Consider the following 26,743-nt stretch of genomic DNA (forward strand, 5'->3'; position numbering starts at 1 on the left):
ATGTACCACACCTTCTTAATCCATTCACTGTTGATGGGCATTTAGGTAGTTTCCATGTCTTGGCTATTGTGAATAGTGCTGCTGTGAACATAGGGAGCATATATCTTTTTGAATTGTAGTTTTGTTCAGGTATATGCCCAGGAGTGGGATTGCTGGATCATATGGTAATTCTGTATTTAGGTTTTCTGAGGAACTTCCATACCGTTTTCCATAGTGGTTGTACCAATGTACATTCCTATCAATGTACAATGTAGAAGGGTTTCTTTTCTTTTCTTTTCTTTTTTTTTTAACACCCTCTCCAGCATTTGTTATTTGTAGACCTTTTGATGATGGCCATTCTGACTGTTGTGAGGTGGTACCTCATTGTAGTTTTGATTTGCAATTCTCTAGTAATTGGTGATGTTGAGCATTTGTCCTTGTGTCTACTAGACATCCATATGTCTTCTCTGGAGAAATGTCTGTGTCTTCTGCCCATTTTTCGATTAGGTTGTTTGTTTTTTTGTTGTTAAATTGTATGCATTTTTTGCATATTTGAGAGATTAGACCCTTGTTGGTTGCATCATTTGCAACTATTTTCTCCCATTCTGTGGGTTGTCTTGTCATTTTTTTTTAATGGTTTCCTTTACATTATTTTAAATCTTAATTTGACCAAGCATTAGACCTGAAATAGTGGAGAAATAGTCTTTCATATGTAGCTGGTGGGAGTGTGAATTGGCCAAGCAGAGGTGTCAAATTCTGTAAAGGACATGATAGTAAATATTTTAAGCTTTAAGGGTTATGTGCGGTCTCTGTCACATATTCTGTCACATATTCTTCCCCCTGCTGCTTCCTCATCCTTTTTAAAAAACAGCTCTTTAAAAATGCAGAAAATTCCCAGTTTGGCCTGTGGATCATAATTTGCCAACACCTGATCTGGAAGGTGGTTTGGCTTTATTGGTCCAAGTTGTAAATGCAGAGTTATCACAGGCTGAACGGTTCCATTTGCGGGAATTTACCCTTCAATCTGCTTCCATCTAAGCAAAATGTCCTGTGTACAGAGTTACTCAGATAGCTTTGCTGGAAATGCCAAAATACTGGAAGATCCTAAACATTCATTGATGAGAACTGAGTAAGTAAGAGAATATTCATACAGCAGAATATGATATAGTATTTTATAAGTAATGAGGCAGCTCCATATGGAATAATACATAAGATATACAATTTATATATTTGATAATCCTTTTTTGGGGGGGGGGGCACACCAGCGGCATATGGAGGTTCCAAGGCTAGGGGTCTAATCAGAGCTAGAGCTGCCGGCCTATGCCACAGCCACAGCCACATCAGGTCTGAACTGGGTCTGCAGCCTACACCACAGCTCATAGCAGTGCCGGATCCTTTACCCAGTGAGTGAGGCCAGGGATTGAACTCACAAGCTCATGGATCCTAGTCGGATTCGTTTCCGCTGCGCCACGACAGGAACTTCTATGTTTGGTAACCTTTTAAAATAAGTATGTAATGCTTTGAAGATCAGAAAAATTAATAGCATTAAACCTGAACATTTCTATTGCATCAGCTAGATTTTGCTGTGTAATAAACTATCCCCAAATCCAATGACTTAATTGACTTACTTAGCTTGTGATTGTGTAGGCCAGCAGTTTGGCCTGAGCGCAGGGGGGCAGTTCGGTTCTTGGCTGGAATGGCTCACGTATCTGAGTCAGCCACTGGGTTGGCTGGGGTCTGGCTGGGGCACCTCATCTTTATACTGCACATTTTCTCATCCTGAAGCTGGCTGGTTTGTTCTCGTGGCTGTTGAGCAGGGTTCCAAGAGTGTGGGCTGAAGCAAACACAGCCTCGGGGGCCTAGGTTCAGAACTGGCGCACTGTCAGTTCTGCCACATTTTATTGGCCAAAGCAAGTCACGAGGTCAGCCTAGCTTCAAAGGGCAGGGAAATAATGCTCCCCACTCCCACACCCCTGGTGGAGGAAGCCACGTAATCATGTTGAAAAATGGGTGTGGCTACAAGAGAGGTGGACACTTGGGGGCCATTGATGCTAAAGCAGTCTGTCACTGCATCTTGAAAATAAAGAAGTAACTGGAGTTCCCGTTGTGGCTCAGTGGTTAACAAATCCGACTAGGAACCATGAGGTTGCGGGTTCGATCCCTGGCCTCGCTCAGTGGGTTAAGGATCCGGTGTTGCCATGAGCTGTGGTGTAGGTCGCAGACTTGGCTCAGATCCTGCGTTGCTGTGGCTGTGGTGTAGGCCGGCGACTACAGCTCCGAGTCGACCCCTAGCCTGAGAACCTCCATGTGCCATGGGAGTGGCCCTAGAAAAGGCAAAAAGACAAAAATAAATAAATAAATAAAATAAAGAAGTAACAAAAAAGCCTTACCCAAAGAGTATGCAAGTAAACCATGAAGGAAAAGGCGTGTATTTAGGTGATGAGAACTTCCAAAGGTGTTCCTTCAAGGTAGTGGGGAAGATTTTATCTTCTCACTTGTGGCTGATTGAGGGTTTGGTGACAGCTTCTGTCTTGAGGTAGCACTAAGCATTGAAATCAGGCTGTTTTTAGAAGGAGAGGAGGGAAGTGGGACCCTTTCTGAAAATGAATGAATGTTGATGCGCGCTTAGAATGTGTCCTCCGGGTGTGTCAGTGACTCATCCTGGGCGGGACTTAAAGTGCTGAGTGATGGGACCACAGCCAGAGGCAACAGACTGGAGTCTCATCAGGCTCCGAGCCTTATCGAGCCTTATCACCATCTTCGTCCGCTTCCCTAGGGCAATGGCATTTAGAAAGGGTCCTTGGCCTGAAGACGTCGCTGAGTAATTGAGATGATACCTGCCATTTCCTCTTAAGGGTAATCGTGGCGGCTAAGGTGTTGGGAAAGAGGTGATAACTGAGCAATCCTGTGATGCTTCTTAAACTGAGGATGATGGCACGCACAGGCATCTTATGGGGACCCGAAGCCTTTAATGAGCCTATCCATCTTCCTGGAGCATCACTTTCCTTTTGTTTCATTTTTAAACTTGTTAATTTTGAAGTCATCTTAGATTTACAGAAGAGTTTGCAAATATAAGTATAGAGAGGTTTTGTATACCCTTCGCTTGCCTTCCGCTCATGGTAACATTTTGTGCGACCATGGTGCATTTGTCAAAACTGAGAAATTTACATTGCTAACTGCAGACTTCATGCAGGTTTCCCCAGTCTTTCTACTAATGTTCTCTTCTGTTCCAGGATCCGGTTCATGGTGCTTCTAGTTGTCCTGTCTGGTTATTTTCCTCCGCGATTTTATCTTCTCTTGTCTTACACGATCTTGACACTTTTGAAGAGTCGTGGTCAGGTCCTTTGCAGAATGTCCCTTGATTTGGCTTTGCCTCGTGTTTTCTCATGACTAGATTGAGGTTACGGGTTTTAGGGATGCGCGCCATAGACGTGCTGTGCCCCTGGCGTTGCGTCATATCAGGAAGTGAATGACACGCACATGACTCACCCCAGGTGACGTTAACCTTGATCGCTTGCGGATGATGTGGTGTCTGCCAGGTGCTGCTGCTGTTAAATTACCATTTCCTCCTTCCTGTAATCTGTTCCTTAGAAGGAAAATCACTGAGTCCAGCCCACACTCCCGTTCCCACACTCCCTCCTGGAGGGAGGGGTCTCAAAGAATTTGCACATAGTAATCTTAAAACCATCACAGTAATTACTGGTTCTTTTATTTGTATTTATTGCTGTTTAGGGAAAGATACTAAGAGCTACAAGGAATAAACTCAAGCTGGAAGAGGTGCAGAGAAAGATCCCAGGTTAACTCAGTCTTCTTAGACCCCACGGGACATTCTTTTTGGGCTCTGGCTTATGTCTGTATCATCAGCCCCAGAGTCAGCAGATCTGTTTCTCCCATCTGCATGCTGAAAAGGAGGAAATTCCTAGACCTCACTGTGTTCACAGGATGGTCTGAGGCTTGGAGCAGAGCTGGGAGCACCAAACCCACGTGGCTTGTGCCGGCCTTGCCCCCAGGAGGGGTCTCCCGTTCCTTTTTACAGCCATTTTCATCTTTTGCTTTTTGGTGTTGGGCATGGCTCTGTCTCAGCCAGAGGAAGAGAGAGAGCTGCTCAGCTTTTTCCAGGATTGTCCCCCTTTTCTAGGCCTTCGTCGTCTGTCTCATTTAAACTAGGCACTGTGCAGTCCTCACTCCCGCGTTCTTGCCTTTTTGACAGTCTCTCCTCTTTACAGAGCTCTGCCCCTCCTGACCAGGTATTTCAGGCATCAGATTTCACATTCTCTTGGTGGTTTGCGGGGCTCCGTGTTGTCCGTCTCGTGGGCTCCCCTCCCAAACACAGGCCAGAACACGGGTCTTGAGACCTGGTCTGGTGTCCAGTTTCTTTAAAAACAGTCTTTCAAACGCGCCTTTATATTGATTTCTGAAGGAGCACAAGTCTGCTGCGTATGATTTTGGAAATAGAGGACCACGAAAGTCAGCCACGGTCCCGGCTCCCCGAGGATGGCTGCGGATGGCTCGTTTATTTTTTGTTCACTCTCTCTTTGAAGGGTGCGTGTGTGTGTGTGTGTGTGTGCGTGTGTGTGTGTGTGTGTGTGTGTGTATGTGTGGAGGTATGATTGTTTGACATAATCGGAGTTGTGTTGTACTTAATGTTTTATAACATGTTCTCGCTTTGCTTTCATTTTCCCACCAGCTGCTGTTGAATGACTCTGGGTGTGTCTTAAACTTGGGGGGACAGCAAGGCTCCATGCTGGGCTCTCTGCTGGGGACCATCCGGCAGGTCAGGTGCACAGCCTTATACCCTCCTGTCTCTCCCCCGAGCCGCCAATCCTGTGGCTCCCCCACTCTTCTGCCACCTGTAGTACCTGGTGTAGACCTGTGCCAGGGCTCTCCCTCTGCTCACGTCCCTCCTCTGCCTGACCCAGGGGAGGGCCGAGCTGCAGGTGTACACTTGATATTCACTCATAGCTGAGTGCCGTTGAAAGCTGCAGATTGACTCCAGTTTTGTTTTATTTTATTATTTGATTTGACTTGATTTGATGCTCTCTGCTCTTCGCAGTCCTGATGGCGAAGTGGGCTATGCTATGCCATGCCACACTATCCTAATCATTTTGCTTCATTTATATTTGGCTCTGCCTGTGGCATGCAGAAGTTCCCAGGCCAGGGCTTGGGCCCCTGCCACTGTCATAACTTAAGCATAGCAGTGACAACCTCACATCTTTGACCCGCTGAGCCAACAAGGGAACTCCCTGGAGTCCAGTTTATAAGGAGTATCAGTGGAGAGGGAAGGCGTCCAGGGAGTGAGGCCCCAGGCCCCAGTGCGGAGAGCAGAGAGCAGAGCAAAGGAGACTTGTAAGGAGCAGAGCGACGGAGGAGCACGCGGCGGCCGGGAAGCCCTCCAGGAGCGGAGCGTGGGCAGCTCTCTGCTCACGCTCTATTTGAAAGTCTATTTGAAAAGGGCCGAGAGTTGCCTGTTGGGTTTAGCAATGAGGAGGTTGTTGGGACCTTGATCATAGCAGGGTTATTTGTTTGGTCTTTTTCGGGCCATTCCCGCGGCATATGGAGGTTCCCAGGTGAGGGGTGGAATCGGAGGTGTAGCCACCGGCCTACACCACAGCCACAGTGGATCCTTAACCCGCGGAGCGAGGCCAAGGATGGAACCCGAGTCCGCATGGATGCCAGCCAGATTCGTTTGCACTGAGCCACGCCGGGCCCTCTCTGCTCTTCGCAGTCCTGATGGCGAAGTGGGCTTGAAAGCACTCAAGACAACGAGAGGAAAGGAAGTGGAGACGAGGAATTGGAGCCGGGCCTTTGGAGACGTTTTACTGCCAAGAGGAGCAGCATAAGGGGTGCTAGCTGGAGAGGAGGTGGTTCCTGCATCAGCCTCAGGCCGCGTTCGAAGTCACTGTGGAGACTGGAACACGTCGCGGCCAGTGCGGATGTGGAAGAGAGCGTCGCTCCCTCGGGAAGAAGGCCCGGGGCGGGGGAGGGCGGGGGTGGGTGGGTGGGCGCCTGGGCTTCCTGGACGCGGACTGGTGCCTTTGGGGTGGACGAGCAGCGGGATCCTGCTGTGCGGCCCTGGGAACACGTCTGGTCACTTGCGATGCAGCCTGAGAGTGGGAGAAAATAGAATGTACGCGTGTATGTGTCACTGGGTTCCCTTGCTGTGCAGCCGAAAAAGAATCGCATTGGGGAAATAACAATAAAAAAAAGAAAGGTTACAAAAAAAAGGAATGCCGTGTTGCCTAAAGACCTTCAGGAAGCGGCTGAGGAAGAGATTCTTGCCCTGCCCGGGCGGGGAGGGGGATAGCTGTTCCGGCGGAGTCGGAGGCAGGTGGGTTCCAAGGCCCCGACCACGAGGGGTAGGGCGCTGGAGGCTTAGTTGGATCGTCGTGGCAGTGGCTGACCAGGGGCCACTAACTGACCGCGAGGTCCAGCCAGCAAGGTGATTATCAGCCCAGAACGTGCGGCAACTGTTTCTGGCAAGAAGAGACTTTTCTTTTGTAATATTTTGTTTATTATTTTTTTTTTATTAAAACGTAGTTGATTTACAACGTTCTGTCATTTTCTGCTCAGTCCTTCATATTTATCTATATAAAATATATCTGTTATATATAGACACACATTCTTCTTTCTCCAGTTGTCTTCCATCATGTTCTGTCGCGAGGGATTGGCTGTTGTTCCTGTGCTCCACCCAGGACCTCGTGGCCTGTCCATCCTAAATGTCTGCATTGGCCCAAACTCCCAGTCCATCCCAGTCCCTGCCGCTCGGCACCCACCAGCCTGTTCTCCGTGGAAGAGACTTTTCTCACAGACAAAAACCTAGTTTTAATGGGGATGCAGATCAGGAGTCTCCTCTATCCTTTGCTGTCCGTAGTTAAATTACTTTGCAATTTTAAATGAAGAAATTTGGATGTTTCGTTCTGTCCGTGAATTCCTGCTATCAGTGAATTATCTTTTCCACTTGGGACTTGATAAATTAAACGTAACTGTTTCCAAGCACAGTGCAAAGCGTAGAGTAATAAAAAATGTTTCCGTGAACAAAGAAAGAAATCTTTTGAAGTGAAATGATGGATGCCCGCGCTGATTGAAGGACCGCGCCCTCACTTTCTTTTTTCATTTCGTCCCCGTTTTCATTCTCATTTCCTCTCGGTCTTAGGAGGATGCGTTTCAGAGCGCTCACATCAGGCACTAATTTAGAAACTGTTTGGTACGTTTCATTCTCAGAATAGTCTGCAGGGCGGGTGCTTTTTTTAGCCCCGGATGATGGATGAGGAAACCGAGATTAAGGAAGTGGCCTGGTGTCACCCGCTTTGGTAAAGGACAGAACTGGATTTGAACCCTGGCGGCGGTGAATCCATTTTCCCGCCTCTCTTCATTATCCCCTTGTGAGCACATTCCTTCGGGGTCAGGGATGTGCTCTTTCATTCAGGCGGTGGGTTATAACCCAGAACAGCCGTAGTTTCCAGTTTTGGGGGGTCAGGTTGGGTGTTCGTCTTGGCTCGGTCGTCCCCAGGCTCGGTGGCCTTTGGCGAGTGTCTTCGCCTCTCCGAGCCTCGGTGGCCTTTCTCAGCTCTCAAGTCCTGTGTCTCTGTCGTGGAAACGGCAGCACAGAGGCAGCGTTCAAGCTCAGATCCGGGATGACAGGAGCGCCGTCCTCGCAGATTTCAGGGCATTTCTACTTGGCCCTCATTTCATGTGAGGAGGCGGCTTTTCTCATTGTTTTTATTACTGTTGTTTTCCTGCTGTGACCGAGCAGAAGGTAGGTGGTCCCCAGGAGACGTCCCCACCGAGGCCTCGAGGTCTTTTGGATGGTGACTTAGCTCAGGGCATGTGAATCCCGTGACATATGTGCTTAGGATACTTTGCAGTCTTGGGGCTTTTGCGGCTGACCAGCAAGTGTGGCGCCTGGGGGCCCTGTGCCCTTCGCTGGGGCAGACACCGGGCCCCCTGCCACGTCGTCGGTGTCTCTTCCTTGCTGTCCCCAGGGCTGTGTGGCTGGAGGGATATGCTAGGAGACATGGGATCTTTAGGGGCCGGGTGTGCTGCGGGCCAGTGGTGGGTGGCTGGCTGAGCCAGAGGTGACTGCTGCACTTTCCCAGACAGCGATGCTGAGGGGTGGTCCACCTGGTACCGCAGACACGTTTCCAAGGTCCTGGCCCCCGCCCCCTGCCCGCAGGAAGAAAGGGAGAACCAGACGATGCTTGTCTCGCAGAAGAGAGGTCAGTCCCGTGCAATGTCCCTTCCCCTTTCATAGAAACTTTGAAAAAAGGAAAAAGCAAGGGGCTTTTGCCGTTGGCTGGGTTCCAGCTGTTGACCCAGGAGGCAGCCAGCGTGAACCCCGGCCCCTTCTTTACTCTCTGGGTGTTGATCGGAGGCAGGGCCTGGGAATCGAGTCACCCTGCCAGCTCCTCTGGCAGATGGCTTTATTTTTCTAGTTTGATTTTCCCCTGTTTGCCAGGCATCTCTGAGGAAAGGCTGACATTTCCTTCCTTGCCCAGGTCTCCTAGAAACAAACAACAGAAACAAGTACCTGTAAGTTTGTTTGTTTGTTTTCCTATTGTTGACTGGGAAAATAGCTTGCTTTTTTGCCAGGAGACGGAGCAGTTTTTGTTCCCTCCAGTGATATGACTGGGGGACTTGAGTTCGAAGTCTGAGTCCCTGGTTCTGTTTGGCCAATGGGAGCCTGCATTAAATGGAACAGAGCGGTAATGAAGCACTAAAGACACCTTAGGAACGTGCATGGATGGATCAGCCGTGTTTTCAGGCTTCCTGAGGGAAGGAGGGGCGTCGAGCTGGAAATGATGGTGCATTGATAATAAAAATAATAGCAGAAAAAGAGTATAAATTTGTATAACGGAGTCACTCTGCTGTGCAGCAGAAATTCACAATTATAAATCAACTCTACTTCAGTTAACAAAAAATAATAGCATCAGCCTTTATCGAGTACTTCCTGTATACTAGATAGTGTGGTATGTGGGAGCGTTGTTTTGTAGGAATAAGAAACAGACTCCAGTGAAGTCACTTGCTCAGGGTCATCTAGTAAGCAGGAGAGCTGGCTCTAGACACGCGTCGAGCCCAGAGTCCTCACCTTTAAGCTCGAGGCCCGCTGCCGCCAAAATCATGTTGCGAGAGGATCTGGGCATTTATAGCTTCGAATTTTGAGATGCTTGAAGGAAGTGCTTTTGGTGAGTAAAACAGAAGGAAAAGACAGTTTGTTCTTCTCCTCCGTCGTTTCTTTGAACTGCCTTGGATGTGCTTGATGAATACCAGTAAATGATCTGCCGTCTGGTCCAAGCTCCTGCTTCTTGGGTCTCAGGGCGATACAGTTTTTGGGTTTTTTTTTTTTTTTTTTTTTTTTTTTTTTTTTTTTTTTTTTTTTACCTTAACCTGGGGCATAGGGAAGTTCCTGGGCCAGGGGTCGAACCCGTGCCATAGCAGTGACAATGCCGGGATCCTTAGCCTGCTGTACTACCGAGGGAATTTCTATAATTGCTATTTTAAACATAAACTTGAGAGTTGAAAGTTAACCTTCTTATGGACTAGTCATGCTGATGCTAATAACTGGTATCTGTTGGGAAGGTACCGTGTTGATCTTGTTGGATTTTTCCCCAGTAATTGCTTTTGGGGATTGCTTTGAATTTTATTTCTTCCGTTCTCTTCTTTCCTACCCCAGAAACCTCTGTCTGTCTACTGAGAGAGAAGTGGGCATATCTAGTTCCTGTCCCTCTGGGTGTCCCCTCTACCCAGGGATGTTTTGGTTTGGCTGGGTTCGTAGTGATGCTGGCGAGGTGGAAGGCAGATCTGATGGGAGGGCTCAATGTTGCCTGGACGTCTGCACGTCTGTTCGTCTCCTCCCCTGTGGCCCCCCCTGGTGCCAGGGCGATGTGGCTGTTACCACACATTTCTGTCCTTTTGCCGATCGAGTCAGGTTCTCCAGACCACTGCCCCGTGTGGCTTATACAGTGAGGATTATGAAGTACTTAGGTCTGTTTAGAAAAATAATGACTAGGAGGGATGTAAGATAAAATAGAGGAAGAAAAAAGATGGGCAGTTCTTTTCATTTTATTTTTTTCCAATTTTTTTTTTGGCCTGTTTTTTTAGGGCCACGTCCACAGCATATGGAGGTTCCTAGGCCAGGGGTCGAATTGGAGCTGCAGCTGCCGGCCTACACCACGGCCACAGCAACGAAGGATCCGAGCCCACATCTTCTACCTACACCACAGCTCATGGGAACCCTGGATCCTCAACCCTCTGAGCGAGGCCAGGGATCGAACCTGCATCCTTATGGATACTAGTCGGGTTCGTTAACCACTGAGCCGTAATAGGAACTCCAGTTTTTTTCGTTTTAAAATCTGTGTTTAACCAGCTAAGCCCAGCGTTTCTTTTCCAGTCTGCTGTCTTGCTGCCCTCGTGTGGCCTTTTGAAAAGTCATTGGCGCCCCGTCTGAGGTGTGGCCAGAGGGGCTTTCTCAGCTGCTCCTTATCAGAAAGTGCGATGCTCTTTGTGAAAATGTTGCGGTTGTGTCTTCAGGAGATCGTTTCCTCTCCTGAGCCAGAGCGGGGCAGTTTGCTGGAGAACAAGACTTGACTCACAGAACAGCAGATTCAACATCGGAGAAAATATTTGCACATCGTGTGTCTGACAAGGAAACGGTGTCTAAAATATATATGGAACTATTATAACGTCACAATGAAAGCAGGATTTCAGTGCTTGTGAAGCTGGGGAGAACCAGGCCCCGACTTCGGATCTCATTGTCCTCCCAATGCTTTGACCCTTCCCCAAAGCCCCTCAGTGAAATGGCTTGACCCCCCCCCCCAAAAAAAAAGCAGGCAAAGGATTTGAATAGGCATTTCTCCAGAGAAGATATACAGAGGGCCAGTAAACACATGAAAAGATACTCAGCATCACTAGGCCTTAGGGGAATGCAAATTGAACCCTAACGAGGCACCATTTCACACTAACGAGAATGACTAAAATTAAAAAGACAGACAATAACAAGTGTTGCTGAGGTTGTGGGGAAACTTGAGCCTTTATATGCTGCCAGTGGGATTGTCAAATTGTGAAGCCACTTTGGAAAACAGTTTGGTACTGCCTCAAAGTGCTAAACATAGGGTAACCATATGGCCCAGCGTTCCATTCCTAGACCAAAAAGAAATGTAAACATATGTCCTCACAAAAATGTGTATAGGTTGTCTTCTTGTTGAGTTTTAAGAATTTTTAAAAAAATACAGTTTGGATCCAAGTTCCTTGTCAAATGTACGATTTGCGAATATTTGCTCCCATCTTGTCTTCTTACTCTGTGGATGATAGCTATTTTTACTTCAATGCCCAAAGTTTTTAATTTGGATGAAATCTAACTTATTTATTTTTTTCCCTTGTCACTTGTGCTTTTGGTTCTGTATGTTCTGAAGTACTAAAAATATTACCTAGGAGTTCCCACTTTGGCACAGTGGGATCAGGAGCATACTGGGAGTTCTGGGTTTCAGGTTTGATCCCTGGCCCAGGAACTCCATATGCCATGGGCTGGGCAAAAAATGAAAAAAAAAAAAAAAATTAGCATATTTTATATTCTGGGCTGATTGGTTGCTGTAATGTACAAGAGGAGCTACTGTGCATAATTGAATAAATATTGTACTTTGTAGAGGAGAGTCACAAGCCCACGTGACTCTGATATGCAGTATATTAATGGTTTTCTTTGTTTATCTCTGTATCACCCCTCCCACCCCAGCACTTAGTATGGTATTATACTGCATATAATAGCTACTCAGAAAATACTGGTTGATTAAATGTAGAAAGGAAAATTTGTTTTCGCTGAAGCCTTCAACTGTATTTTTGGGGAGTCTTAAAGGTAGGTCTGAGTTGCTGTTTTAGCTCCACTTACTCCACGGCATTTCCTAAGCCACTTAATCTCCTTCAACCTCCGTTTCCACATCCGTAAGAGAAAGATAATAGTGCGTATCTTGGAGGATTGTTGTGAAGATCCCATGTGGGAGTTCCCATGGTAGCTCAGTGGGTTAAGGACCTGATGTTGTCTCTGTGAGAACATGAGTTCGATCCCTGGCCTTGATCAGTGGGTGGAGGATCCGGCATTGCTGCAAGCTATGGTGTAGGTCACAGACGCGGTTTGGATCTGGTATTGATGTGGCTGTGGCTGTGGCGTGGGCTGGCAGCTGCGGCTCCGATTTGACCCCTGGCCTGGGAACCTCCATATGCCACAGGTGTGGCCGTAAAAAGAAAAAAAAAAAGAGATTGTGTGTAAAAAGGCTTTGCACCTGTATCAGTTCCACACAATAGCAGTTACCGTTTGTATTAGTTAATTGACCTATATCTCAGTTTCTCCCTTTAGTAAAATGGGACTAAGACTTTTCTTTAGCCGTGTTAGGGCAGACCTGAAGATCCATGAGATAGTGGACTTGATTCTCCCTGCTTCTTTTGATAAGTGAAATAATCCGTTTCCGAGAACCTTCTCTGGTGCCTGATCACCTCTATATTTTCGTGGAATTCATGTGGAAGGAACTCTGAGTCTATAAGCTAGTGTCCCACTATTCATACAGTAGCCCTAGACCGCACATGGTTATCTAAGTTAAAATTAACTGAAGTTGAAATTTCACTTCCTCAGTGGCACCAGCTACATCTCAAGGGCTGCCTGGGCGGTGTGGACAGTGGCTACCATGTTGAACGGTGGCTTCTGCAGATCATTTGCTTCATTGCAGAGAGTTCTGCTGGCTGGTACTGGCACAGAATGGACAACTTTATATGCTTTTCTGTTCAGCTGCAGAGCCTGTGAGATAAGGCTTTTCTATAGACTCACTGTTTTAAATTTAAATTTATTTTTTTTGGTCTTTTTAGGGCCACACCCGCAGCATATGGAGGTTCCCAGGCTAGGGGTCAAATTGGAGCTGTAGCCGCCGGTCTACGCCACAGCCACAGCAACGCCAGATCCGAGCCACGTCTGCGACCCACAGCACAGCTCACGGCAGCGCCGGGTCCTTAACCCACTGAGCAAGGCCAGGGATCGAACCCACAACCTCACGGTTCTTAGTTGGATTTGTTAACCACTGAGCCACGACAGGAACTCCCCAAACTGAGATTTTGTTATATTTTTTGGGGAAAAAGGTGTGTGGCTGAGTTCTTGTTGACTGGAAGAAAACCACGCGATGTGAATCTGTGAGTTAAGTTTTAATCGGGGACCTTACGTACTGAGGACGGTGGCCTGGGACACAGGGTCTTGGATGGCTCTGAGGAACAGCGCTGCAGAGGAAAGGGGGAGCCGGGACATACAGGACACTTTGGCTGGGAAAAGCCTCACGTCGTCCCACATACAGAGGTCACTGCTAACGACAAAGAACGGCGTTTCAAGTTAATGATTTTAGTGCTTTTCCAGGTATGGGGAGATAGATGCAAGAATCGGGGGTCATTGATTTTCTTCGCAGATACGCGCTTTCAGCTCTCTAGGGGCCAGTGAGTGCTTGGGACGTGCTTGCTGTTTGTCTCCATCGCGAATTCCCCAGGCACGTTGTCAGTGGGCGGCTGCAGTGGCTCATGGCTCGATCCTCGTAGAGCAGGAATGGTCGGCAGCATCTCTTCCTTTCCCTTCCCGACCAGTGGAGGAAGCGCAGCTAAGCAGATTCTCCGTCGGACCTTTGATGGGTTCGTGGGCGTCGCGGCTTTCTGGAAGGGCGTTTAGTATGTGTTTCCCAAATGTGACCTTGGTTCTCTTGTATGGCCCAGCGCCTTGGGCGCCAGCAGCCTGCAGAAGACCTTTTGGGACCTGCTGGGCTGAAGGATGGTGTTGTGAGAAACAGGAAAACGCCCACTGTGGGACCGTGCAGATGGAGCAATTTTGCAAATACTTCTGCTTTTTGTTTCTCAGTGGTATCTCAGTTTTTGGTTCTCAGTGATTATTTTGAACCGGAACCGTGGTCATCTGAAGGTCTCGTACACTCGGGGACCCTCATCAGATAAAAGGGCCCCAACCCTTGCCGAGTCCGAACCAGCATCTGGCCTGAAGAGAAGGTAAAAACTGCTCTCTGAATTGTTTTTTAAGGTGCCTTTTAGTGAGGCTGCTAATTCACTCTTTGAAGCATACATTTAGGGTCTGCTAAATATATATTTCTGCCTCAAAGTACAGTCTTATTCTAAGAAGCAAATGCTTTCCAGGCAGTCTTGCCCGGATGAGACTCCATTAATGGGTAGCTAAGGCTCTGAGGGCAACTTTTGCTGTCAAGGGGCTAGGTTGCTTCTGTTCATACTTTGCTGGGCAGATTAATGAAAGGAACTTCTATTTAACGTGGTCTAACAGTCTTAGCCCAGGGCAGCGCCTGATCATCATGACAGCAATAATAATAGCTAACATTTCTTAAGTGGTCACTGTCTGCCAGACCCCAGTGCTGTGAGTGTGTTAACTCATTTAATCTCCACAAACATTCAGTGAGGTGGCTGCTATTTTTCCCACTTTGTAAAATGGAAAATATAGGCATTCTGTAATAGGGAAGGCTAGAATTAATGATTGGTTCTGTGTTCATACCAATGAATAACAAAGCATATTTTACAGTACATTTTTTTTTTAATCTGGAGAGTGCTAATTTTCATAAAATTCTAGGTAGTATGTAGTCCATAATGGATTTTGCGGTTAATTTGTTCTTAAGACATCTATCATGCATTTTATGACTTCTGACTTGGAATTTTTGCATGTCCGTCGTGCTATAAAATTAGAATTTATTTATGTGTTTATTCAACAGCCTTTTCGGAGGCTGGTTTCTGTGTTTGGTGCTAGAAATGCAAAGATGATTGAGCTGCCATCCCTGTCCTCACAGAGATGTCGTCACATGGAGAAGAGGAATAACTCTCCGAACAGTTACCATTTCTGAGGCCACTAAAGGGAGAGGGGATTTCTCGCATTTTATTTTAAAGTGTCGATGAGAAAGTCTCTGGGCTGCAGTGAAATAGGAAGCTAGGGAGATATCACAGGTCTTGGATTTTTTTCCCCCTAGCTTTATTGAAATATTATTAACCTATAAACATATGTAAGTTTAAAGTGTGCAATATTGAGTATATATATATATATATATATATATACACACACATATATATACAGTAAAAATATATATATAGTATTTATATATATATTAAAAAGATGGCTAAAATAAGGTCAGTTGACACCTCCATCCTCTCATAATTACTTTTTTTTTCCATCACCATGCTGTGTCTTAGATCTGCATCTCATAGCTGGGAGTTTGTACCCTTCGATCAGCATCTCCCCAGTTTCCCAACTTCTCTGCCTCTGGCAGTCAGCATCCTACTCCATTTTCTGTGTCTGACTTTCTGAGATTCCCCATGTAAGTGAGAGGCGCAGTCTCTCTCTTTCCCTGTCTGGCGGCTTCGCTTAGCCTGATGTCCCTTGGATGCCTCGCGAGTTCTTCCGCCCCCGGGCTTGATTCCACCCAGAGCCCTTGGGTCCAGTGAAGCCCGTTGCTGCTCCCGAATGCAGGCCTCCCACCCTGCAGGGGAGAGGCTCGTCTCACGCTGTGAAAGCAATGCCAGAGGCCCCTCAGGGGTCTCCCGAAGTGTGCGGCCAGGGCAGGGTCAGGGGCGCTTTTTGTAACGCGGATGAAGAGAAGGAAGCCGAGGCTGTGGAAAGAGTTCCAGTTCCGTGATGAGCAGTGCGAGAGGCCGCCACTGCGCTTGGCCCTCATGACACAAGGTTTCGGGTGTTTTGCGTGGTAAGCGCTGGGCCAGGCCCTGTACCCACGTGAGACCCTGGCCCCGGAGCCCATGCTTCCTTCGTCGGATCAGCTTGGAAGGAAAACAAGTGGGGGGGCGGGTGGGAGGCAGGGTGTCCCTGGGAGATTCTGCACAGAGAGCCATTCTAAGCTGGTAGGTAGCGCTCTGCACTCTCGGAAAAACTAAATCTTTTTTTTTTTTGTCTTTTTAGGACTGCACCTGTGGGATATGGAGGTTCCTAGGCGAGGGGTCAAATCAGAGCTGTAGCTGCCATCCTACGCCACAGCTCACATGAGATCCAAGCTGCGTCTGCCACCTAAACCACAGCTCACGGCAACGCCGGATCCTTAACCCACTGAGCGAGGCCAGGGATCGAACCTGCGTCCTCGTGGATACTAGCCAGATTTGTTTTTGCTGAGCCATGACGGGAACTTCGGAAAAGCTAAATCTTTGCTGCCAACCCTGGTCCTTACTGTGGCCTAAAAGGTGCCTCGCCCTCCCATCACATCCACTGTTGTCCCTAGTGTGCTGTGGTAATTAATTATGATTTATTTGTCTATTGCGTTGTACTTTTCACAGCTTATGATCCTCTCTGGATGAAATGAACCACGGAAAGGAATGTTGGGAGGTTCTTGTTTCCCAGTTGTTTTGAAGGCTTCATAGGAGCCGGGTAGTCTAAGTACGGTTCACGTCCTTAACTCATTTCGGTATCACCGCAGCCTGATGCCTGACTCTCAGAGGGTTGCATGACTTGGCCAAACCAACCCTCCGATCCAAACCAACCCTCCGATCGCACATCTGGTTTTGGAGGGCAGTGGTTTGGTTTCTGCCTCAAGCAGGAATCTTGTTAAATCATCCTGAGGAGATGGAGATTTTTTTTTTTTTTAAAGGTCATGGAATACACAGCTCTAATTAAACTAAGAAACAAAAAGCTCATCTTGGAGTTCCCATTGTGGCTCAGGGAAAATGAATCTGACTAGCATCCATGAGGATGCAGGTTCGATCCCTGGCCTCGCTCAGTGGGTTAAGGATCTGGCATTGCCGTGAGCTGTGGTGTGGGTCAGAGATGTGGCTCGGATCTGGCATTGCTGTGGCTGTGGAGTAGGCTGGTAGCTCTGGCTCCGATTGGGCCCCTAGCCTGGGAACCTCCATATGCCGTGGGTGTGACCCTAAAAAGACAGGCACACACGCACAAGCTCATCTTTATTAGTGTGTCTCTTATGTAACTGCTTGTCTCTAGCAGGGGTGACTAGATGACGGTGGTGAGACTTGACCAGGGACTTAAGGAATTAACATGCATGGTGTTTACCTCTAGGTCAAGAGTCTCCACGTGAGTAACGTGATCTAATAGCTGCCGAATCAGAGGGGCCTGGGAGGCCTCAAAATAAGAGCAGTAACCCCATTTCTGCCTCTGTCCAACCCTGGCGCTCCCGTGGGAACCTCTCCCTTCCCCACCTGTGCTTATGTATCAGAACGTAACCTTAAGTTTTTGTCTGTTTTGTCTGTTATTTACTACTGTGTCCCCGGTACCTGGCGCCTTAAAGATCCTCAGTATTTGTTGACCACATGACCAGAGGAGTGGACGCATCTCCCACGGCCAAGGCCAGCCGTTCTGCCTGGCCAGGTAGCAGCCCGGGAGCTTGTATCCTGCGGCATATCCTGTGACCACAGCGATGGCAGAAGGACACAGACACTCGAATTCTGATTTAGAAGAAACCTTTCAGAACGAACTGCACTCTTCCTCTGTCCACTGAAATAAAAAGGCACCGCGTGAAAGCTGCGAGTTTCAGTTTTATTTGGGGCCTTCCTGAGGACACAGGCCGGGAGGCACCTCCCGGGGCTCTGAGCAGCTGCGCTGAGAGGCGGTGGCAGGTCAGGAAACAGGGCCTGTGGGCGACGGGGGCCGTGTTCTCCAGGGCTCCGAGGAAGGGTGCTGCTGGTCGTGGGGAACAGATGCCTTAATTCATGTTTTCAGTGTTTTACCGAGTGCGCAGAGACGCAGGAAAGTGGGTTCCTCAAATGTTCTCCTGAAAATACCCCACTCCCCGAAGGCCAGTCCTGCCAGTTTCCCCAGAGCTCAGAAGGCCGCAGCCTGATCTCCGCCCTGGACTCAGCATTTCAGGGGGCGTGGGGAAGGTTCACAGCTACGGGGGCTGATGCCTCAATCCTTGCAGAGCCAGATGGCAAGTGACAGTCTTTGGTTGGCAACTCCGATGGAAGACTTTTTTTTTTTTTTTTCAATTACTCAAATGAATTTATCACATCCGTAGTTGTATAATGATCATCACAATCCAGTTTCCCAGGATTTCCATCCCATAGCCCAGGCACATCCCCCCACCCCCCAAACTGTCTCCTCTGGAGACCAGAAGTTTTTCAGTGTCTGTGAGTCAGCATCTGTTCTGCAAAGAAGTTCGTTGTGTCCTTTTTTCAGATTCCGCATGTCAGTGAATGTGTTTGGTGTTGGTGTCTCATTGTCTGGCTGACTTCACTCAGCATGATCATTTCTAGGTTCATCCATGTTGCTAAAAATGCTGGTATTTTGTTCATTTTAATGGCTGAGTAATATTCCATTGTGTATACGTACCACATCTTCTTGATCCACTCCTCTGTCGATGGAAGAAGACTTTAAAAAAAAAAAAAAAAAGAAGAAGAAGAAATACCAAAATATTGAGTAGGCTTACACTTGTCCTAAATCTTAAGTAAGAATTATCTGCATCTGGTGGGAAATGGATGAATTGACTAGAGTATAGAATAAGGTAAAGAATTTTATCTTTTACTGATTACTCTAGCTATACACCATGCTAGAGCCTCATTTGTGCCTCTCAAGGTAAAAATGATTGTATGTTTGTAAGAAGAGCTAACGTTTACTAGGCTCTATCTGTGTGCCAGAGTCTGTTCTAAGTGCTTTATATGTAACATTTACTTCTCATAATAACCTCATAAAGTAGATACTATTATTATTCCCATCTTACAGGTAATGAAACTTAGGTATTAAGATTGCCCAAAGTTACAATGCTAGTAAATGACAGATCTACATTAAAACCTGGATAGGTTAGCCCAGAGTCTGTTTTTTAATTATTATACTGTAGTGTCTTTGATATCCAGAGTACTCTGAGAAATCTTGTTAAGCAAAGGAGAACTAATTTCTTTGAAGGAAAAGAAAAAAATATCTTTCTGCCACGCTTCTGCTCCTGTATTATTCCCTCTGTCTGAAATGCCCCCCCTCTGTCGTCTGGCTCTTCTATAAAAGAACTAGCCGTTAAAAAAAAAGTCAGCTCAATCAGGATCAAGCCGGTGTGACTGGAGACGACTGCAGTCTTTGATTTGATTTCATAGTTTTCCCACAATTACATCATATTTCTTGTAACAGTTTTTATTTTTTAGTTTTTAAAAATCTTTTTGGCCATGCCTGAGGCATGTGGGAGTTCTCGGGCCAGGGATAGAACCCGCACCACAACAGCAACCCACGCTGCTGCAGTGCCACACCTGCTGCTCCACAAGGGAACTCCTAAAATTTATTTTTAAATTAGAATTTCAATTTGAAAATTTACAATGATACCAACTCAGTGTCAGCCATATATACTCTGCTTCTGCACGCCTTTGCTTCTGCCCCTTTACGCTGTTACCGTCACAGCTGTCTGTTATGCATCGTGTCCCCGGTGACATAGGTGTGTGTATTTGCCTTATTAGTCAAATAGGGAAAAAGAGGAGTTATTAACCAGAAGTACAACAATACCGGTTTTTATATTTACCTGTGTGGTTCCCTTTTCCAGGGCTCTTTATTTCTTCTTAAGGCTTTGAGTTTCTTTTCATTTTAGCTTGAAGGATTTCCTTTATCATTTCTGATAGGGAAGCTCTTGCTGGCAGTGAACCTTTCATCTCTCATGTAGACATTAATTTAAATTTCTTTTTCATTCTTTTTGTTGTTTTTTTTTTTTTTTTGTCTTTTTGCCTTTTCTAGGGCCGCTCCCGTGGCATATGGAGGTTCCCAGGCTAGGGGTCCAATCGGAGCTGTAGCCACCAGCCTACGCCAGAGCCACAGCAGTGTGGGATCCGAACCGCGTCTGCAACCTACACCACAGCTCACGGCAATGCCGGATCCTTAACCCACTGATCAAGGCCAGGGATCGAACCCACAACCTCATGCTTCCTAGTCAGATTCGTTAACCACTGAGCCATAACGGGAACTCCTCTTTTTCCTTCTTGAAAGATGATTTTTCTGGACTTAGAATTCTTTTTATAAAATAAATTTTACTGGCATATATTTGACTTAGCAAGTTGTGTTAGTTTCAGGTGTACTGCAAAGTAAATCAGCTACACATATACATATAAACATTCTGTTTCAGATTCTTTTCCCATATAGGTTATTACACAGTCTTGAGTAGATTTCCCTGTGCTATACAGTATGTCCTTATTACATACTTATTTTTTATAAAATAGTGTGTATATGTCAATTCCAACCCCCTAATTTAATCCCCACCCTCCCACGTTTTCCTTTTAGTAGCTGTAAATTTGGTTTCAAAATCTTTAAGTCTGTTTCTGTTTTGTAAGTTATTTTTTTATCATTTTTTTGTTAGATTCTTTTTTTGTGATCTCTTATGATACTTGTTTTTATTTGTCTGACTTACTTCACTTAGCATGATAATTTCTAGGTCCATCTATGGTTATTGCAAATGGCATTCTTTCATTCTTTTTAATGGCTGAGTAATATTCCATTGTGTATATGTACCACATCTTTATATAATCCTCTGTTGATGGACATTTAGGTTGCTTCCAAGGACATAGAAGTCTTGGTTTTTTTTTTCTTGCAAGATTTTAAATGTTTGTCTTCTGTCCTCATGGTTTCTGACAAATCAACTGTTAATTTATTGATACGCTCTTGTACATGAAGAGTCTCTTCTCTGCTTTAAAATTTTTCTCTATTTCTTGGGGTTTTGACATTTTGCCTATAATGTGTCTTCATGTGGATCTCTCTGATTTTATCTTTCTTGGAGTTTGTTGAGCTTCTTGTATGTATATATTCACATCTTTCATCCAACTTGGGAAAGTTTTGGCTATTATTTCTTTGTTCTTTCTGCTTCTTTCTCTTCTCCTTCTGAGATTCCCTCAGTGTATGGGTTGGTCTGCCTGATGGTGTCCCACAGCTTAGGCCCTGTTCACTTTTCTTCTTTCTGCTGCTCAGATGTTATCATTTCAATTTTTCCTGTCTTCAAGTTTGCTGATTCTTTTCTCTGCTTCTTCAAATCTGATGCTGAATTCATTCTCTAGTGAATTTTTCCATCACAGTTACTATGTTTTTAACTTTTAGAATTTGCTTCCTTTTAATAATTTTTATCTTTCTGTCAATATCACATTTTTCTGATTTTTCTTTTTTTTTAGTTCTACATTCATAGTTTCCTTGAGCTCATTGAACAAACTTAACACAGTTCATTTAGCATCTTTGACTGATAATTCTCAGGAAGTCCCTGGGTTCTCAGGGGTAGTTTCTGATACATTCTTTTTTTTTTTTTTCCCCTGTGAATGACTGTATTTTCTTGTTTCTTTGTTTGCTTTGTAATTTTTTGTTGTTGTTGTTGAAAATTCTATATGCTGAGTATTATAGTGTGGTAACCGAAAGTTTCATTCTCCCACTCTTCAGAGATTGCTGATTTTGTGTGTGTGTGTGTGTGTGTGTGTGTGTGTGTGTGGGTGGGTGGGTGGGTGGTGGTGAGGGCTGGTGCTGTCCATTTGTGATTTTTTTCACACTCTTTTTGCAAATACACATTTCTTGTTGTGTATGGTCACAGAAGTTTCTGTTCTCTTATCTTGGAGGGCAGCCGCTAGATTGACAAAGATTTCTTGAAATGTCTAAAAGGAGGAATTGTTTTGTTTCTTAAAATGTTCCAGTGGATGCCATTGGGAAAAGCTGCTGCCTCTTGAGAGGGCCAAAACCAAGCTGGGATCTGTGTTAGTCTCTCAAGCACCCCTGGACCAATCAGAATGCACAACCCCAAATTTTTAGAGGACCCAGTCCCAACTGCCCATCCCGGCCCCAGCCCTCTGTTCTAGGAACGTGGACTGCTTTCCTCATGGACAGGGCTGAGGAACGGAGGATGGGAGTGGGCTCACCCACACCATTTGCTGGTGCAAGATCTGCAGCCTCTCCCTTCAGCAAGCACTCTCTGGGTTGCTGCTCAGTGTCCAGCTAGGTTCCAGGGTTCCCAAACAGTTGATTTCAATGACTGCTTCTGCGTCAGTGGTTGCTTCGGTGGAGGGATGACGCCTAGAGCTTCCTGCTGACATGGCTCCGGAAAGCCTTATTTTTACGTGGGAAAATCTTGGTCTCTCAAAAAGGGACATCCACAGGGAGACGCACCAGCCAGGAGTTCCCTTCATTCCATATCTGTTGGGTACCTTGTGGGGTCCCTGCCCTCAAGGAGCTCACCGAGGGGACAGGAGGCAGGTGCAATGGAAACCTGACAGTTCCACAGAAAGGCTAAAAATGCTGCAGCAGAAGGAAGCACAAAATGCCCAGGGGGCAGAGGAGTGGCAGGGCTCAGGACGGAGGTAAAAACCTCATGAACAAGGGAATCTTTATTTTGCCAGCCGGAGGTCCAGACAAAGGGTAGTAGGTACAGGTGATCCCCTTTCAGCTTCCCATGTTGCGGGGAGCCGAGGAGATGCAGGAACTCGAGGAAGGGACCTTGCCTGGCGGCAGAAAAACCCAAAGACAGGTTCCTATTCGAGGAAGGGAGCTCACCGGAACGGTGCAAGCCAAAGGTGGGCTTCTGGTCAGGATAGAAGCCTGCCTGTATGGTGAAAAACTGAGGGCAGGCTGAGACCTGCCTGTACGGTGCAATCCGAGGGCAGGCCTCAGGTTACACGGCTCTCATGTTGATGTTGATGGGGAAGAATTGGGGCTTTCCTGGGAAAACCATTTCCATGTTTGTGCCGGAGAAAATGGATCGTTTCTCGGGTGACCTAGTCTTTCCTGTTGTTTTATTTGTTATTCAGTTTTCCTCAGTCTTTCCTGGTTATTTGCATATTATTCTTATTTCCCATTCTTATTTTCCTGTGGTAACTTGTGATTTAACAAAATTACAGCAATAATATAATAAGAATTTCATTCTAAAGGACTTTCCCCTATTTAAATCCAACTTAATTAAAACGTAGTGTTTATCTACTGACTAGTTATACAGTAAACTTTAGAGTTAGGATTTTAATGAAGTTTATAGAAATTAGAGACATATTATTCATGGTCAAAAGAAACCTAGCTGTGAGTTTTGTCCTTGATTTTAGAAACTTTTAGTGGTAGCTAGCTAAGTTGATTTGTATTTTCTCACTCTGTCTCCCTGCCAAGGACACTTTGAAGATAGACTAGTCTGAAGACAAGATTTTTTGTGTCTGTAACTTCTTCAGCTTGTGGGAATTGGCTGGCCATGAGATGGTTTATGCTGGGTCTCCTCTTTCCCACATGATATGCTGTGCCTGTTTGTCCTTGAATTGTACTCACTGAATTTAGTTAGGTTGAAGATTTTAGAATATGACGTATTGCTGCTGTACCATGTGACCAAAAAACAAAGCCTAATAGTTAACCAGTGTACTTTTAACACCATGATGTAATCTGTAGTAAAAAACTGTCTGTGTAACAACCACTTATGCCAATAAAATTTGAGCAGTCCAGCGCCCTGAAAGAAGGGACAAAGAGGCTGTCACCGTGTACATACGCCGACGCCGTCCATCTCCTTCGGGGAACGTGCACTCCCCGGCAGCTGGAGCTGGCCTCCAGCACCGTGTGGCGCATCCTCAGCACCCCTCCCCTTCCTCACATGCTGTTCCTGCCTGGATCACACTCTGGTCACACTGTCACCCTCACTGTCATTGAAACCACTCTTTTCTGCTTCAGTGTTGGCATCTCAGAAGCCTTCCCTGACCACCCTGTTCAAAATGGCATATCTTCCTCTGTTGTCTTCCTCTGCTTTCTGTTCGTGAAGAGCCGGGGCCATCTGTGCCGTTATGTTTATGAATAGGCACGTGACAATCGCTCCGTCCGTTGATGCTGACTGAGTATCACCATGTGCCAGGCTCTTCACTAGGCTCGGGAGACAGGTGGTCAAGACAAAGTCCCCGATTTTGTGGGGTTTGTATTCTAGTGTAGAGAGGCAGACCAGAACCCGATAAACAAGTAGGATAGTTGCTGGCAGTGGTAAGTATCACTGAGGGAGAAAATTAAGTAGGGCATTGAGACGGTGCTGGTGGCTGGGAGAGAGTCCCTTTCAAATGGAGAGTCAGGGAAGGCCTCTCCGTGAGGGTCATGCTTGGACTGAGACTTGAAAAAACTAGCTGCTATGGGTTGAATTGTGTCCCCTCGAGGAAATTATACGTGGACGTTCTAGCCCCTAGTATTTCAGAATGAGCTACGATTGTTGCAGATCTAACCACAAAAGGCAAGGCCATATTGGAGTGGAGGACACCTCTGCTCCAATCTAACTGGTATCCTCATAAGAGGGGGAAATGTGGGGGTTCCTGCTGTGGCGCAGTGGGTTAAGGATCCAGGGTTATCTCTGTGGTAGCATGATACTGGCATGGCGCAGTGGGTTAAGGATCCAGGGTTGTCACAGCTGTGGCTTAGGTCACAGCTGTGGCTGGGATTTGATCCCTGGCCTGGGAACTTCCATACATCGCAGGGGTGGCCGCAAATGAAAAAGATTAACAGGAGGGAAACTTGAACCCAGACAGTACACAGCGAGAAAGCCAGTTGAAGAGGAAGGCAGAGATCTCAAGCCAAGGGATACCAAAGATGGCCAGCGAACCACCGTGAGCCAGGAGGGAACAGATGCGCTCCCTCAGTCCTCAGAAGGAACCAGCCTGGCTCACCCCTTGGTCTTGGGCTGCTGACCTTTAGAAGCCTAGGAGACAATTTTAAGCCCCCAGGTTTGTGATACTTTGTTTCCACAGCCCTAAGAAACCCCTGCTATAGCACTGGGACCTCTGAGTCTGGCAATAGTGTTTCCAGCAGAGGACACAGCAAGGGCAGAGGCCCTGAGGCAGGGTATTCACCAGCTGGCTTATGTATTGTAAGTATTTGTTTCCTTATGTGCTCTGCTTGCTTAGACTGTGAATTCCTTTAGAACAAAGACATTGTCCCATTTGTCACTATTCACCTGTGGCTCATACGGTACCTGACACCAGATGAGAGCTCAGACGATTAATCTATGAACATATGTTCCTTTAGCTGAAAATCTGCCTTATTTATGATGCAGCTTGTTTTTTTTCTCCAGTTCATCTTGAAGGTGTTAATTTCCCAGTTAAATTTATTCCTTGAGATTCTTCTGTTGCAAGCTCCCAGAACTAAAAGCCCAAATAAAAAAAGGTAGAAACTAAAATTGGCTCATGTAGACAGAACTTAGAAAAGCAGGAAATCTCGTGAGCCTCAGGTATGGGTTGATCCAGGGACTCACACAGACCGTGCCTTCCCTCTGCACATCTCTCATTTTGGCCCCAGTCCATAGTTGCCCTTAGCACTTGCTTGGTCTTCCATTGGGTGGGGTGCAAAGGCCCTGGCCAATTTGGGGTCATAGTCCTGCAGCTCTCAGCCCAAGGGAGGGTAAGGACAGTTGCTCCCTAGTTTCAGTAGAATGAGTCTCAGAGTGGACCCTGCCCGCTTGTATTTGGCTGAGGTAGGTGGCAGATTCACCCTCGCAGACTCGCATCCAGTTAGGGGGGAGGAACAGTTCCCAAGAGAACACCACCACACACCCATCTCTCCGAAATCAGAGAACATGCATCAGAGAGAGTGTACCAGGGCGCCCTGGAGCACAGGCTCTGGAATTGCACTGCCTGGGTTCAAACCCTGACTCTGCCACTTGCCACCTGCTGGTCCTTGGGCGCGTCACTCTCTGTGCTGCAGTTTCTCCAACTGTAAAAAGGAATCATGACGGTAACCAGGCACCGGGTGTCATGGGGATGACATGGGCGGCCCACGTAAAGCCCTTGCAAGTGCCCGGTACGTGCCAAGTGTGATCTGTGTGAATGTCTCCTATCGTTGTTGTTCTTATAAAGGGCTCATTGGTACAGTAGAACGTTTAGCTTGTCTTGATTTAACTGTCCAATAACCCTACTTAAAAAGGGGATAAAGTTGATAGTATCCTGAATGCCGAAATCATCCTTTTGGATTCACCCTTTTTTTCTAAGTAGTATCTTTTCCCCTTTCTTTCTCTTTCCTTCTTTCCTCTTTCTTTCTTTCTTTCCTTCTTTCCTCTTTCTTTCTTTCTTTCTTTTTCTTTCTTTCTTCCTCTCTCTCTCTCTCTCTCTCTCTTCCTTCCTTCACCCCCCCCCCCGTCTTTCTTTGGCCACACCTGTGGCATATGAAAGTTCCCAGGCTAGGGGTCAAATCGGAGCTGCAGTGGCCGGCCTACACCACAGCTACAGCACAGCCAGATTCCAAGCTACATCTGTGACCTACGCTGCAGCTCACGGCAACACCGGATCCTTAACCCACTGAGTAAGGCCAGGGATTGAACCCGCATCTTCAAGGATCCCAGTCAGGTTCATTACTGCTGAGCCACAGCGGGAACTCCTGTCTTTTTCTTATCCTTCCTCTTTGCTTCTTGTTCTCTGTTTCCCTCTGTGGTCCTTTAGATTCGAGCAGCTGGTTTATTTACTTACCATCAGCCAGTTCTTACCCCCTCAAGAATCTTGTCTTTAAAACCCATGTTAGTAGGACATTTAAGGTGGCTTGATTTGCTTCATCTTTACTAAAAAATGAAGGCGTTTTCCGTAGACATAAACTGAAGCAGGGGATCGTTTACTGCAGCAGGACTGGGACTCGAGTGTAGATCTGTAAGCCCTTCACACTTTGAGACTCAGAGCCTTCCGATGCTGTTCGACTCATCATCATGACGGCGGTGGTGATAACAGGTAGGCTGCGTTGAGTGCTACCTGTTTGTCAGGCACTGGGCTGAGTGTTTATACGGAGTATCTCAATGATCTGCAGAAATCTTCCTAGAGCCTAACCTGTCCCCTCCCAGCTGAGCACACCAAGGATCAAGGACGTTAAAGATCT

The 26,743-nt window shown here is 46.5% G+C and overlaps 1 protein-coding gene across 2 annotated transcripts in view; it reads left to right on the plus strand.

Annotated features, from left to right (window-relative positions):
- TMCC3 (transmembrane and coiled-coil domain family 3) overlaps nt 1-26,743 on the plus strand; it is a 272,769-nt gene that overhangs the window by 19,832 nt on the left and 226,194 nt on the right. The window contains exon 1 of one of the 2 annotated variants that reach the window (XM_021092755.1): nt 13,016-13,992. The exons of the other annotated variant lie outside the window; for it this stretch is intronic. The gene's annotated coding sequence lies outside the window, so the exon portion shown is untranslated. Of the gene's footprint in view, nt 1-13,015; nt 13,993-26,743 lie in introns of those variants that run through there. 2 annotated transcript variants of the gene reach the window in all.

The sequence above is a fragment of the Sus scrofa genome, chromosome 5, assembly GCF_000003025.6.
Source record: "Sus scrofa isolate TJ Tabasco breed Duroc chromosome 5, Sscrofa11.1, whole genome shotgun sequence".
NCBI lineage: Eukaryota > Metazoa > Chordata > Mammalia > Artiodactyla > Suidae > Sus > Sus scrofa.